General features: G+C 43.2%; 1 protein-coding gene across 2 annotated transcripts in view; it reads left to right on the top strand.

Annotated features, from left to right (window-relative positions):
* Positions 1 to 15,908, top strand: part of DOCK2 (dedicator of cytokinesis 2) — a 526,535-nt gene that overhangs the window by 221,911 nt on the left and 288,716 nt on the right. The gene's annotated exons all lie outside the window — the stretch shown is intronic.

The following is a 15,908-nucleotide window of genomic DNA, read 5'->3' as shown; positions in this document are numbered from 1 at the left end:
GTGTTGAACAAAAAGACAACAAAAGTACCATTTAGAGGATAGTGCCAGACTCCCAACGTGTGAATTCCGAAAGAGATCTGCTACAACTAAGAGCATACAGCTTCCCTTCCCACAGCATCAATTGCCAGTGTAAACCTACAAGAAAGTTAAACACATCTTCTTGCCATACCAGGAACATTGATGGAGAAATAAATGACCCAAGGATTTGCTTCTTTGATAATGTAAGGGAACCTTGCCTTCTATGTCAACCAGAGATTCCTTTTGGGGGGCCATTGTTTTCTTGCATGCTATTTTCCTTTCCTTCAGTGAGGGAAGTTTAGCTTCCTAAAGAGCCTGACAAGTCCAGTGGGGTGTGACCAGGACAGGAAGGAGGCATCAGAGGACATTGAAAGGACAGAGTCCCATGTGATGTCTTGGTTGAAGTTCACATGTGGGCCAAGTGAGCCATGTCTGCAGCTTGGGGAGCGCTGAGCCCAGAGCAGCAGCACTCACATGGCCTGTGACCAGGCGGCCCTTACAGGTAGGCAAGTGGTGCCTGAAAGGAAAAGAGACAACAGTCACCCCTGAGAATGTGATTCTGGTGGGTCCATTTTTGTCTCCAGACTCCCACCTCCTCTCTGAGCAGTATTTAGTGAAAGGCATAGGAATAACTCAGCAGCATTGTCTTTGCTGGAAAGCCAGGTATCTTGTGGGTGCAGGAATTTCAAACAAGATCTGAAACTTTTCCCTCTTCTCTCCCAGGCAACATCCACCCAACTTCTCTTCATTTGTCAAGTCACAGATTAAATGCCACTTCTTTGGGAAGACTTTGGAATGACTTTCTTCTTGTAGACATCCCTGATGCTAGACCGCATCAGGTCTCCCCCCAACTGTGCATTCTCATCACACCCATCACAGCACGAATTGCAGCTGTCATTAAACAATTGTCTCTGTTCCTATTTAATGAGCTCTCCTCTCTCATTTACGAAATTACAGAAGCTAAGGGGCTACAGCTATCTCTTCTACTGCTTGGATTCTCCAGTCTTTGTTCCAACTCCCTGCAGGTGCTCAGTGAGCCTTTGTCCAGAACTGGATGGCTGGACCAAGAGCAGCTCTTGGGAGCAGCCAAGAAGAGGCTAGGAAAGGGAGGGCTAAAAGGCTTAAAATGTTCTGCCAGGGCACCAGGACCAGTGGATTCTCTCTAGTGACTGCGGTGTTCTTTAAGGACAAGAGTCTCCTCTAATGTTTTCATTTTTCGATTGCTTCTCAGAAGATAAATGTGCATGGGCTTCTCTGAGGAACATGTACCTTGTAACAATAACAGCTGCCATTTATTGAACACTTATTTTTATCAAGCTGAGGGCTTTACATGCGTTAATCATAGCAACTCACAGTTGCCAAGAACTCACTAATATGACAGGTGCTGGTGCCAGCACTTTCCTGCTGTAACTGAATCATTCATCTGAACACTCCACCAATGAGGCTATCATCGTTGTCCCCATTTTACAGTTGGTGAAGCTGAGGTCCAGAAAGGTTGAGTAAACTCACCTAAGGATACAGACCTGGTAATAGAGGCAAAACCTGACCTTAACCAATTTGACCGAAAATTCTGTGATCTTAACCCATAACCACCCCTCTGCCTTTCTGAAATTGTGTTGTCTCCTTTAATTGTTACAATTAATTTATGAGATCACATTCTCTTTCCCACTGCTTTCTTTAGACTGATCAAGAAACTGGAGCTCAGAGTTACCCTCAGAACTCCATTTAGAAGCTGAAATTTGAACCCGGGTGTCTGTACTTCCGACGGGCCTGATACATGCATAGGCAGTACTCTTGATTTGAGTGCAGATTTAAAGATTTCTGAGAGATGGAAGGTGACTCCCTTGCTCTTGCCGTGGCAAAGTCTACCAGAGCATCTACTGCAAGTCACCCCAGCATGATGTTAAGTTCCAGGCTTGCCTGGGTCAAACAAGGACTTAGAAAAGAAAGTAAGAATGTTATCATAGTCCTTAGGCATCTATAAGAGAGAATATTCTGTCTGCAGCATCCAGCCATACAATACAGACCCAAACCCAGACTTCTTTAAGTAAGGGTCCTGTGCCTCCCTCCTCCCCACGAAAAAGGAAACTTGTTAACAACCTTCATTTTCTGTTCAGGATATCTATTTAGTGGGTGCACCCTAAACTTCATGTGTCAGTCTTTTACAATTGTCATTTATTTTTCATATCATCTGTTGTCTCACTCCTTCAAGTGGGACTGTGCAATAGCTGGACTGTGCTAAAGAACCCTGAACTCAATCTGGGTACCCCACATGGGTGGGAGGACTCAACTGATTGAGGTCTTATGTGCTTCTCTCACAGCGTGCACATTAATAGTAAGCTAAAATCAGAAGCAGAGTCAGGACTTGAACTCAGGGACTCTGGTAAGGGATGAGGCTTCCTAAGTGCTTTCTCAGCACCACTGCAGTGAACACCCACCCCCGTCTCTCAGTCTGCTATATAACGTCCAGGTCAACTTTGACTTTTTCCTTGTTCTCGACTGCCTTACGAGGCTCTGAGAACCAATCCAGCAGAAGTAGGGGACTGTGTGGTCCTGAAGGAGACTTGGATGGATCTCAGATGCTAAAGAAGTCTTGCTTAACCCCTGTAGCTAAATATTTCTCATCCTATTCCTTACTGGCTGAATGGCTCAATGATTTTATGTTTGTAAGGTAGAGATGACATTCGGAGCACTGATTCACAGATATGATGAGAAGTCAGTGAGGCAATATATACTCTCAGCCAAAATCCCAGTGCCCAATAGGCAGTGAGCAGTCGGTGTGTTTCCTGCAATTACTCTTGTTTTTGTCATAATCACCTGCATCCAGGCTTCCTGGTTATTGATTTGTGGAGGGAGGGTCCACAGCTTTCAGCAGAGCCACTCTTGAACCAGAAAATGAGCAGATTTGGAAGAGTGACCTCCCACTTGCCTTGCCTGTCTAGAAAGCAGAGCTGACCTCTGAGAACTGTGTCACTTGATACCTCCCCAAGGAAGTGATGGCTGGTGCACCGCTTATCACCTCTCTGTACATCGTCTTTGCCAAGCAACCCCTCCTTGGAAATGAGGTCTTTGCTTCAGAAACTTTTCCTAGGATCTAGTAGTCCCTCCCTTACTCCATGAGGAAGTCCTTTCTGCATGTTCCTCCTCAAGTGATTAATTAATTGATCTGCCTGGAGACCTATTGTGACAGTGAACTCATCAGTTGATGTCATGGTCAGTAGTAGTAATTATTTTTAATAATACTAGGAAACGTACATTGAAAGCTTGCTATTGTTAAATACTGTGTTAACATTTGGCATTTCACCTTCAAAATGACCCTGTTTAGGATCCCCAGTTTGCAGAGTACACAATGGAGAGTTAGAGATGGTCACATACCTGAAACCACATGACTGCTACCCATCTTCACAGGGGAGCTTAGATATTTATGTCCATTGTCATTGATTTCCTTGCCTAGTCCTTAACTACCTCCTTTAACTGTTAAATATTTACTCTCGCAGGCTACAATTGTCTGGAACTGATTTTCATCAGCACTAATGTCTAGGAATGTTGACAAGTGTCAGGCATTGTGATGGATTTTTTTGTGGTGGTGGTGGTGGTGGTGGTGTTTGTTTGGTGTGTTTGTTTTGCTTACTCTCTTCGGTAAGCCTCATGGTACTCTTAGAGTCAGGTGCTATCAATCTTTCACTTTATAAATGGGGAAATCATCATGCAGAAGGTTAAGCAGTTTGTTCTAAGTTGCTCAGAGCCAACATTTGAACCCAAGGACTGGCCCTGAAACATAGGCTTTTAACCACCGGATCTCTCTGCCTTCTCTAGAATGAGAAATCATCCTTTTCACAAGTCTGGCAGTTAAGTTTTAAACTCAATCCACATTTCTTTGCTGAAAATCAGACATTATTTCTGATCTTAACTCTCATTTCCATATATACATTTTAATTTTTTATTTGTGAAAGCAGGTGGTTTTCTATTTATAAGGATAAGTCCATTATAAAAAGTCAAATAATATAAGCAACAAAAAGGGGGAAAAATCGCCCCTGAAATCTCACCACCCAGAAAAAGCCACTATGCAACAGCAGTTTTGTCACAGGCATCTGTGTGTCTTGCTGTGTAATATTTGCAAATGAATTGTTTAAACTCACATTTTAATGGACAGATAACTTTTCAGTGAGCAAGCTGGAGGAAACTCAACATTTTAACTTCCTGGTTCATGTCATCCTTTTAAGTGGACTAGCAGGACTATAGTGTCCAGCAGGACTAATTAAATAGTATTGTTTTATGCATATTCAGGTTATTTGTAGATATTTGGTATTATTAATACCACCATGAATCACATTTTTATATACAAATCTTGGCAAACTTTTCTGGTCATCTTGGAATAAATTTCTAGAATTAGAGGCTGAAATATTTGTTGATATTACCACTTTATCACTTTTCCTTTCATACTAAAGTGCAATGCCATCATCTCTGGGTGAATGAATTTCCATTGTGCTTCTTTGACGCTGTGTCTGGTCAGTTTATGTTGATTTTTTGCTACCGCAAATAAACTAGAAGAAAAAGTGATTCATTAGCCTTGTTACGCAGTTTAATATTGAATAGTTTTCAGTGCGTTTGTTATTTTGACACTACCTTTGTGTACAGCTAAAGACCAAAAAAGTTGAAAATGAAAATTTGAGTAATCAAGCAAATGTACAACTCTTGTGTCCTAGATGGCTTAGGAATTTAGGAAATGAAAATTCCCACTTAAAAATGCATATTTATGTTCTGCCATGATCTCTTCACAAATAGTTCCCTGGAGGCCCTTGCATTTCACTGGGCCCAAATGTTCATTAATTGGTAGGGAGTTCTTGGATCTTGATGCTAAGTGTTTAATTAATATCCTATCCAGAATCCAGAGTTGCTTCCCCACAGGTGGCCACAACCTCCTACTGTACAATGATCAGCTGGGAGTATTGTTGATCTTGGCAACACTTGGCTCTGCTGTCTCTTGATTATTGACCTATTGAATGCAACCCAACTGTTTATATTCTAGCTATGCCTTGATCCAAATCTGATGATTCTTTTTGGAATCAATATCCATACAGCAGGTATGAAAACACTGAACCCTCCTCTCCGTGGGTTGCTGACTGCAGGCTTTTTCTGGCATGCACTTTCATTTCTCTTTAGTGAATTTAGGTAATACAATGAGAAGTTAAGTATATAGGCTTTTGCTTATGATCCTGCCTGGTCTAGAATCTTCTCCTTTCTTACTGTTGACATGCAGGTGACTTTGCTTTTATAATGGTATTGTTGGAGAATTAGATGAACTCAGCTATTCAAAGTGGTAAGTATTGTCAGTGTTAGATTACCTGACAGAAGCTCACTGGAGGCCCTAAGATTCTTATGAGTACCTCTTGATCTCTTTGCTTTCTCTTAGGAGAGTAAACTGTAGGTAGGTTTAGGGGCAGGCACTTAGCCTAGCTGTCAAGAGATGCCTGCATCCTATATTGGAATACCTGGGCTTGCTTTGTGACTCTAGCTTCTGACTCTAGCATCATGTTATCGCAGAATATTTCAGCTTGCCTTGTCCCAATCTCAACCATTGTGGATCTTAACAGAATGAGTTATTAAGTAAAAGCTTTTAAAAATGTCTAGGTGCATTCATAGGAAGAAATGTTTAAGGATGGCATTCTGAGGAATCCTGCCCATTTCCCTGCCATCTCCATGCCTAACTTTAAAAAATTTTTATGTATTTGTGGGTGTGTGTGTGTGGTGTGGTGAGAGAGAGAGACAGAGAGAGAGAGAGAGAGAGAGAGAGAGAGAGAGAGAGAGAGAACATGAATCATTCTAATCTGCTGGTTTACTCTTTTTATACCTGCAGTGGCTAAGATGGGGCTGAGTTAAATCCAAGAACTCATTCCAGGTTTCTCATTTGGGCAGTAGGAACACTACTGCTTCAACACCACCATTGCTTCTCTGAGTCCACTTTAACAAGAAGTCAATCAGAGTCACAGACAGGAAATGAACCCCAGTGTTCTGATATGGGACATGTGTGTCTTCATAAGTGTCTTAACCAATGGGCCAATTGTCTGCACCTATGCCTGCACTTCCAATACTTTGAAATTCCACTTCTCTTCCTCCAATGGGATTATCTGCTGACTTCATTTTCATCTAGATTTTTAAGATCCTTGAATATAAGCTGTGGTGGCAGTCTACCTTGAGTCCCCAGCCCTTACCACCGGCTGACACGGAAAGCAGCTCTTAAGTGAATTCTTACAGAACCAATGAATATAATCTCATTTCATCTAATTTCCTCTTGCTTCTCTGGCATGGAATAGTTGTACGGCTGGCACTGAATAAATGTTTGCATTACTAATTAATTAAGAGTGAATGAATTTATTTGCTTCCAACTTTATTTCCCTTTCAGTGATACGTTGCCAATAAGCCCCTGATATGAATAATCTGTGTCAGTATTATATGTATTATGCTTCCTAAATTTATGACTCAGATTCAATTTGATTAAACTTTGTTGAGAACCTGTTGTGATATAAACTGTAACAAGCATTGTGAATATTGAAATTGAGAGTAAGACAGAATCCAATCTCATAGGAAATTTATCCCTGGGAGGTAGTTCAAAATGTTGTGCAGAGTTGGGAGATCTTTGGAAGAAACAATACATTTGGTGCATCCAAATGCAGCTTTGTGTCAAGGTGCTTTACATGTTAACCATATTTCTAAGAGTTTTAAGGCCTGGAACTGACAGGGTTGTTTGTTTTTTTTTTCTATCAAGGGTCAGTTAATATTTTTGGCTTTGTTAGCTTTCTGGTCTCTCCTATAGCCTTTGTCGTGGCCACTAGAAGAAAGTCACAGAAAATATATACACCAATAGCTGTTTCATTCCCATATTTATGTTTATTTCTAAGAGGGGCAGCTGAATGGATTTGGCCCAAAAGGATTTGCCAACTCCTGTTTTATGCAACAGGAAGTCCTGGTAATTTGTGGACAGGAGATTCTTGATTAGAATTTTATTTTTTCAAGGAGGCTTTATTTCTTCTTCTGTGTGTAGTAATGATAGCGCTGCCTGTTTATGCCACACTTTATAACTTAGAAAACAGTTTTGGATTTCATGGAATCTCCACTAGGAAGATTGGGAAGCTTCACCCTTCTCTTGAAGGAGAGGGATCAGAACTGGAAGCATTAGGGATTTGTCCGAAGTCACAGACATGGATATGGAACGTAACAACCCTGAACAGCCTCAGGGTTCTGGGGAAGACCCTGATTTCTGCTCCATTTTGTTGGCCAGACATCAATTTTGTATGTCAGTAATGTTTTCCCATTCCTACAAAGTAGGATATGGCTTATATTTTTCCTTTCTGTCCCCCAAAATTTTAAGCACAGAGTTGAGTCTGTGGGAGGCAATTCAAAATCGACAATTAATAACTCATTCCTGGATCTTGCAGCTCCAAGTATCCACTTCCAAGTTAATTGCTTGGTTGGAAATGTTGATGAGTGTTATTGCATACCCATCTAACATCAAAGAACTAATGCTGTGGCCCACATCTCCATGGTCTTTCCAATTTGAAAATTGCCCTGGAAATGTTCTTAATAAGGCAGTGGGCGTTGGTGCACTTTTGGGGGTCTGTCTAAATTCACATTTCCTGCTGAATGGCAAAGAAGACAAAGAGAATTAAATTTCTTTTTGCCAATTAGTATTATTAAGTATGGGTGCTTGGGGGGTAAAATTAAGAACCAAAGGGTGAGATTAAGACAGAAGTTCACGTGCTTGGACATCTAAAAACATGTTGGATAGATCCTGCTCATGAAGTTTTTTTCTCATTTCTCTTATGCTTGAGCTTTTTGCACAATTTCTCCTGTTTACAGCTGGGTCCCCACCATCATCATGTGTCTGTATCATTGTGACAATCATCTCCAACCTCCTTGACCATACCTTCCCCTACGATATCCAGATAGTCTTCATCAAGTTTGATCAAATGGTATCAGGCTTTTCTTTGAAGACCTACAAAGATGGCTCCCCACCATGAAATGAAAAGCTAAGGTCTACAAGCCCCTATGGCATCTGGCCCCTGGCTACCTTCCTGGTGCTCTATCATCTGGTGCCAATTTGTCTCTTGCTTTTTATGACCTCGTTCCCTCAGATCTGGACATGGTGGATTCACTCACATCTTATGTCCTTCACTTTTGCTGTTCCCTTTGTCTGCATAGCCCTTCCCTCAGGTCCCTGCAAAGCTGATTCTATCTCCCCAAAGAAGCCTCAGCTCCCAAACTGCCAGTCCCAGGTGACCCTGATAGACCCTCCGTGCCCTTGCGTCCTTGTGCAGCATCCTGTCCTGTTAGCTTGTATATTTCCGTATCATCAGTCTCTGTCCTCTATTTATTACAGAACCTCAGAAAGTATTTGTTAAATGAATGCAGAAGTGAATGAATTCCTGTATTCAGGAGATTGTACAACCTGACAAGAGAGAACTTTAACATTTTGTCTCTTAGGGAACATTTCCTCCTGTGCTCTTTAAATTTCCTTTAGCAGTGAGACCACCATTTCATAGCCAAGTGTAGGCACAACTCCAGACCTAAGCCAAACTCTTCTAGAGTCAGTGGGAGGGTTCAGTGCCCCTACTCCGAACCAGAGCCAGGATCACTTAGAACTTCAAGCAACCACAGCCTGAAAACCCCCAAGACAGCCCATTCATCTTAAAGCTGAAGTGGAGGGGATGTGGGGGCCTGGAGCAGTTCTGCTCTACTTCTGACTGTCTCAGGAACAGGGTCCCCAGCACAGGTCCTGGTTCAGAGCAGGAGCTCAGAGAACTTGAACTACTCTGGTGACACCCTGAGGCCAAGACTGAAGTGAAACTGGATACCAAGGCTAAGTCTCCTGTTTTGGGGTACAGCAGTGAGAGTGGTGGAGGGACCATGGGTCCCATCAAGTTCGAGTTCAGATGCCTCTTGTGGACCCGGACCTGAAGAAGGCAGGCTTCTTGTCCTCTCAACGGATGGGCAGGATTCCAAGGTTACATTTTTCTACCACTGCAGCCTTCCAATTGCATTTTTCAAAGAAGCCAAGGAAAATAGTATTACTGTCTCCTTCTATCTCCTCTTCGTATTTATTCTCTTTCTTCTTTCTCCCTCTGAAATTTTTATGAAATGTTACAGGCATGCAGAACAGCCCAGAGGACACTTAGAGTAAACAAAGTGAATGGATGAACTCATAGCCTGACTTGAGACCTGAAAATGCAAATGCCCTCCTTTCTCTTCTCTCACTGCTGGAGTTCCGTCTTCCATCTGATTTTTCCCTTCATTCTCTCTGATGTGCTTTACCCTTTCTGATCTTCCTCACCTCCCCCCTGCTCCCCCCATTACTCTCCTTTCTCTCACTGTAGTCCCTCTCACCTTCTCCTTTTCCCTTGCACCCTTAGTGTTTTGGGGGTTAGTGATTCATTCCTTTGGCTATTCTGTGTCAAGGGCAGGGATTGAATTTTCCTTGGAATTGTTTTGCCTACAACCCTTAGGACCCACACATTCCCTAGTGAGGGACAGTGGTGCTACTTCTAGAAGGTCACCTCTCGCAGCCCTGTCAGGGGAGAAGCTTTCCTGCCATCAGATGCTGCTGCTGGCTTCTTCTCAGAAACACAAGAGCATTGTCTTAATACCTGTCTGGACTTCTTTGCATTTCAAACTCTTTCCAGAGATTGTTTTTATGTTCTTTAAGGCATTTTTATTTTACCACATCACTGAGGATAATTTCTTACTGTTTTTCTTTTAGATTATATTACCTTGATTTTAAAGATTAATCGATTTTTCTTCCAAGGGGGCTATGCACTAGGGAAACTGCCTGCTCAGACAAAAGGAAGACTCTAAAGCCTTCAGAGAAATAACCCTTGGTGTCAGAGGCAATGGGGAAGGCAGGAAGCAGTGGTTCTGTTCCTTATTCATTCTTCACTAGCTCAAGTCCAGAAATGAGGAAGCACCAGGCAGCCATTAAATGCCATTGCTATCTGTGAGTTCGTTCATAGGGCTAGAGTTCAGCTGGAGTACTTCTGAGTTCCTCTTCAATGCTGAGGGGCCTACATGGGGGACAGCCAGTTGCAGTGGAAAAAAGTAGGTACCTCTCTTTCCTTCTGAGCACCCCTTTCTTTAGTATGCAGGATCTAGGAACTGTAATGTGTCCCCGATGACCATCAGGGCCTGCAGGTTTCTGTAGCACTATTGTGACTATCACTGGAAAAGTCTTCCCAGTCCTGAGCGACCTCCGCTCTTAGGAATAGCAGCCCAATGCATTTGGGTAGTAGGTACTCACTAGCATTTGTATGGAATCTGGCTCTGATAGCACCTCACTCTTCAGTCATACTGCTCAGGGGTCCACAGCACTTTGAAAATTACTAACTCCTTTCCACCTCACCACAGTCTCTGCCAAAACTGTGCTTTGTCATTCCTGTTCTGCAGGTGATTAAAGTCTAGCAGAGAAGAGAAAGATTTGGCCCAGAAGAGTGTGTTCTAGCAGGACCTAAAGGTTTGCAAAACTCGGGGAGATGAGAGAACTTCCCTGTGGGCCCATCAGAGGTGTCCTGGTGAAAGCCAGCAGCATCAGCCATGCCATGGAAGAACACCTTCCAGTGATGTGGATGGTCTCCCGACCCCACAACACCCACCTGGGACAAGTGCCAGGCCCTGCACTCTGCAGTGTGCTTCCCTCCCAGTGCTGCAAAGCATTGGCAGGCAACTGCAATGAAGGTTTTCCCACTCTGGATCTCTGCCCTCACTGCAGAATTTTCACAAGGGGAAGTTTATGATCTGATCTAATTGCAGATGAACAGCGAAGTCAGTTGCAGCAAGCAGTTTGCAGAGGTGCTGGGCTCCAATGCCAGTAAAGATCCAGCAGCATCTGGTATCATATAGCACGTAGTAGGTGCTCACTAAGCAGTGGCTGCTACTGTTCCCATTTTTACCAGTTTTTTTTTTTTTTCTTTTTTTTTTTTGCCATGCATTAGGCTCCAGGTCACACACGGATAGCACAAAAATCCAAGGATTTGAGAGTCCCTGTCGGGAGCTGTGACAAATCTTAACATCGGGAGTGCACGTAGTAAAAATGAATCTTAAGGAGAAAATGCTGGCATGGGGTCCTCTGGTTTTGGTGCTGCTGTCTTCTGTGAGGCCAGGGACCAAGAACACACCTGAGTCTTTCTGTGCCTCGGTTCCTCCTCTTTCACTACATCCTGGTCCTCTGCTATAGCAACCCGAGGCTATTGCTAGAACTGAGGTCCCATTCTGGGAGGTAGGCTATTTGCTGATAAGGCAGTCCCACCTGCTTCCCATGCCTATCATCTGCTGGTCTGTTGTTTCTCACTTGATGGGCTCTTGGTGTTGACCTAATTACAAGTGCTTTCCTATGACTCATGGCTCTTGAGCCAATCACCAACTATAAAACCTCTTCTTTAATCATCCTCCTTCCATCTTTTCCCCTTCCCTTCCCTTCCTTCCTTATTGTAAAGGGAAGTTGCATGTGTAGACACAACCAAGCATTGATTTCCAGGAGTTGTCCAGCATGTGCCCAGCTCACTGCACTTTCCCACTGCCACAATAGGAGACAGAGAGAGGCACTGAGCAGGACACATACCTTTCCTGAAGATTTCCACGCAACAGTGTCCTCACTCATTACCATCTACGCTTAGCTGAGTCTTCTCCCCTGGCTTACAGAGAAGCAGTTGGCTTTATCTTGTCTTGCTGATTGGAGGAACACAATCCACAAAGTACTCCTCTGCCTTATGCCCCAAGACTCACTCCATGTGTGGGAAGGTCTTGCCCTCCCTCCATATCCCCAATAGAATGCACATCCCCACTTCACCCCTAGGAATGCACTCCTTATAATTACTTAGCAAAGCCTTTTCTGTTACAGAATCATTCATATGTTCACACCTAAACTTGCTGAATGTCCTAGGACAAATCATCCTGTATTTGTGAGCTCACTTTCCTCATTTGGAAATGAGAAGAGCATTTGGCCTAAATAATGCAGTCTCTGGCACATAATAGGCATAGTCAGGATCCGCCGGCAGAGCCCTTGGCTTCCTTCCTTCTCTTCTTCCTTCCTATTTTTCTGACCTGTAGGCTGTCCCTTGATTACTCCGCCCTTGTCTTGTCTGAACAGGGACCTTTATACAAATGATGGTCTCAAGTCAGGCTTCGGCTGTTTTCCACAATCATTGTAGAGCCGATGATTAGGGTCACCCATCTGCTTGCCAGTTCCATGTCTGAGCTGAGCCTGAATAGGTACACAAGGATGTGGGAATTTGGAGGAGCACGCAGAGTCCAGGGACAGATGGAGAGGGACCACTTTTGCCAGTGGGTACAGGCCACTGCCGGGTGCAGCCACTGGGGAGTGACTCCCTGGGTTCTTAGCTATATTCTCCAGAGTGAAGTCTCATCTCACTGCGGATATCCTTCCAAGCCTGCAGTGTATCTGGAGGGCTCAGCGAGGTTTGATCAATTGTTGTAGGATAGCGCCCATTGAGAACAGAGCTTCTGAAGACAGATGCCTGGGTGCATTTCCTGCATCTGTGATGGAGGGCGAAGTGCTCAACCTTTTTGTGTTTTGGTTTCACTTTCTGTAACATGAGGCTTATATTACCTCGGAAGCTGGTACAAAGTTCAAAAGAGGTGACATGCTTATAAAGCATTTAGAAAATTGCCTGTCAGGCAGGAAGCACTTAACCAAGGTCGGCAGTGTCTGTGATCACTTCCTAGCGTCATTAGTACTGAGAGCACCAATGTTGTTAGTATCAAAGGGTGAGAACAAGCCATCTAATGCCGGCCTTCACTCCCAACTCCTTGTGAAGCAGAGATTTTTATGATATGTCATTTCCCTGCTTACACAATAGGGGTGGGAAACAGTTGATAATGATCATATGAAATAGTTCACACTAGAATGCCAATTCCATAAAACCAACACTGAATAATATGTGACAGAAAATAGGAGATAAGAAATAGCTTTAAAAAAGAGCTGCATGAACTAAGAAATGTGTTTCCTACTAAGCTGAGGAGAAAAGGGAAAGTCAATGGGATATATCATTAGTGATACTTAGGACTGGGAAGTAAGTCATTTTATTATGAGCAATCTTTCATAGTCTTTAGCTGTATGAGAAACTTATAACAACATGTTCACTATGAATTTCTTTGCAGATTTAGTATTTCAGCTTAAAAGTCAAAGGGAAAGGGAACTCTGACAATACTGGGGAATCATCACAATAACGTAATCAAATGACCGAGTGCTCTGTAACTCAGAGAAGAGCTATAGTGGGAATGGGAATGGGAGACTTCATACACAGTCGAGTTAAAGGATTTACTGTCCTATCAAGTAAAAAGTAGAGATGTGTTGTGTGATGTTCCCAGAACTACAACCCTATGGTCAGGAGCCTTGAATGCGCAAATTGAGTTTCCCAAAGGATAAACCTTTCTCTGAATTTGAGTAATCCAATCTGCCCTATGCTGGCTGAGCTCCCTGTCTATGCAAACAGTTGTTTAGAGGTCTATCCTGAGGGCCAAGTATGGAAACCCATTACATTGTGACCATTTGCGGTTGATGTCATGGTCCGAGGTGACTTGAATATGCTCCAACTCTATGAAATACTGGGGCAGATTCTCAAAAGGCAAGTGAAGTTTTCTCTTTTTGAATGTGGATTAACAGTTCCACACAAAACCATTTCCACTAACACTATTCTCAGAAATCAAGGACAGGCTGACTGTAGCACCCACGTAACTGTTATAAAATGACTATTTATTATGAAGAATACTAAGAAATAATTTGGCCAAGCAATTATCAGGTAGTTTCATAGAGGTGCTCCCTTATCAGGAGTGACTGTGTTGCTTCTTTTGTGTTGCTTCTCCTGTGTGAACCCCCAGCTGCCATCAACAAATTATGAGAGTTCAGTGCCACACAAGGCGTCAAGAACAAGTGTGTGTTCCAAGTGCTCCACAACCTAACCCAGCTCTCCTTTATCCAGGCACTCATCCATTGGGCCTTCCTCATCTCCGTCCTCAGGATGCCTGCATTTGTGCAGGATCTTACCTTCTTCAGCATCACATTCACACATTCAATGCATGTGTGGTTCAGGCTCATAGCAGATAGGTGAATCATATGGTTAGGAGCATGACTGTAGAGCCTGATGACCTGGGTTTAAATTCTCGCTCAGTCATTTACTAGCTCCATGACCTTGGCCAAGGCATTTCAAGTCATTGAGCCTCAACCGGCATCCTCGCCACCTGTATACACCACACATTCACACACACACACACAAGCGCATGCGCGCACACACACAGAGAGACACACAGATTTCGGTATGAGTTAAATGAAAGTAAAATTTTGAAAACTATCTATATACTCTTATCAGGAATCATCCACTACTTCTTTCAATGTTTAGGGACAGTCAGTATTGGCAGATGTGTAGGTTATATGATCTTCATTTCAACGGCTCAACACTGCCTTTGTAACATGAAAGTAGAGGTGGGCAACATGTAAATGGAGGAGCATGGTGGTATTTCAAGAAAGCTTTAGTTACCCAAACAGATAGCAAGCAAGAGTTGGTTCGTGTTTTTTTAGTTTGCCAACTCCTAAATGAGGCAGCCAAGATAGAGGACTGGATGGAAGACATGCAACCACAGAAACTAGAGGGAAAGGGCAGAAAGGGGTGGAATGGTTTCAACAGTAGCATCCAGTGGTTAAGAGACCAGTTTGTGGAGTGGGATAGCTCTAAGTCCAAATATGCTTTGGGTAAATGGTGTGTCCTTTCCTAATATATAAAATTCAAATAGCAAGTGAGGAGAGACCTACCTCAATGGCCTGTGTTTGGTGAATTAAGAGAGATGAGGCGTGGTGCTAAGAACTGAGGAGAAGCTCAGAAAATATTAGTGATGAGGATGATGATGACAAATTGTTGCACTGAGTTCAGTTAACTTCAACTGTTCTTCCCTGATCTCAGGAATGCCTGGACAGAATGATTTGTTACACAGAGCAAGCATTTGAGCTTTTCAGAGTGTCTGACATCCTACCTTGAGTCTTGTGGCTCAGTTTCTGTAAAATGGGGCCCATGCTCCTGACATCTACTCTGCAAAGTCTGCTATGATGATACCATGGAGGGAGAAGGAGCCTGCCTATCACCTACTTAGATTCCTGACAGCAAATCAGCAGCAAAAGCAAGTGCTTCCACTCAGAAATGAGCCTTGGCATTTCAGTCTGGCGCTGCTCACATGGATCTGAGGAGAGCAGGGCCAGAGAGCAGTAATGGAGAATATGAAGCAGGCCTGGGAAGCTCCCTGGAATTGGATCGCTGTTTCTTGATATTAGTGTCCTGCACACAGGCCTCTTTGCAGACCACATTTTATTCGAGGAAGATATTGCTGTCAAAGGTGAGGCTCACAGTGTTCCTTCCCCTCCTGGCTGACGTGTGAGGGCCTCATAGCAAATGGGTTTCCCTTTTGTGCAGCTTCAGCTTGAGGTTTGCTTTGGTTTTTCTGCTTTTATTTCAGAAGTTTTTATCCTTACTTTCTTTGTCTCAGGTTTTTCCAGAAAAGCAATATTTTTGGCCCTTAAACTTCTAATGAATGGTCTCAGGCATCTGTCCTAATCACATTCTAATTGCTATTGATTTACAATTATGTCATCTTTTTCCATTAAGATCATGAGATTCTCACAAAATGTTTTTTTTTTTCTTTTTCTTTTTTTCTCATCAGAGTCACCAATACTGAAACAGAAGCTCTTCTTTCCCTTTCCTTTTTGTCTGGTTTCTCTTTTTCCTTCTTTCTTTTTTTCTTTCCTCCTTCTTCCCCTCCCTCTCTCTTTCTTCCTCCCTCCCTGTTTCACCCTCTGACTCTTTCCCACTTCCCTCATTCCCCCTCTCCCTCCTTGCCTT

This window comes from Ochotona princeps, chromosome 19, assembly GCF_030435755.1.
Source record: "Ochotona princeps isolate mOchPri1 chromosome 19, mOchPri1.hap1, whole genome shotgun sequence".
Lineage (NCBI taxonomy): Eukaryota > Metazoa > Chordata > Mammalia > Lagomorpha > Ochotonidae > Ochotona > Ochotona princeps.
The sequence above is the reverse complement of the archived record's forward strand: the minus strand, read 5'-3'. Positions and strand labels throughout refer to the sequence as shown.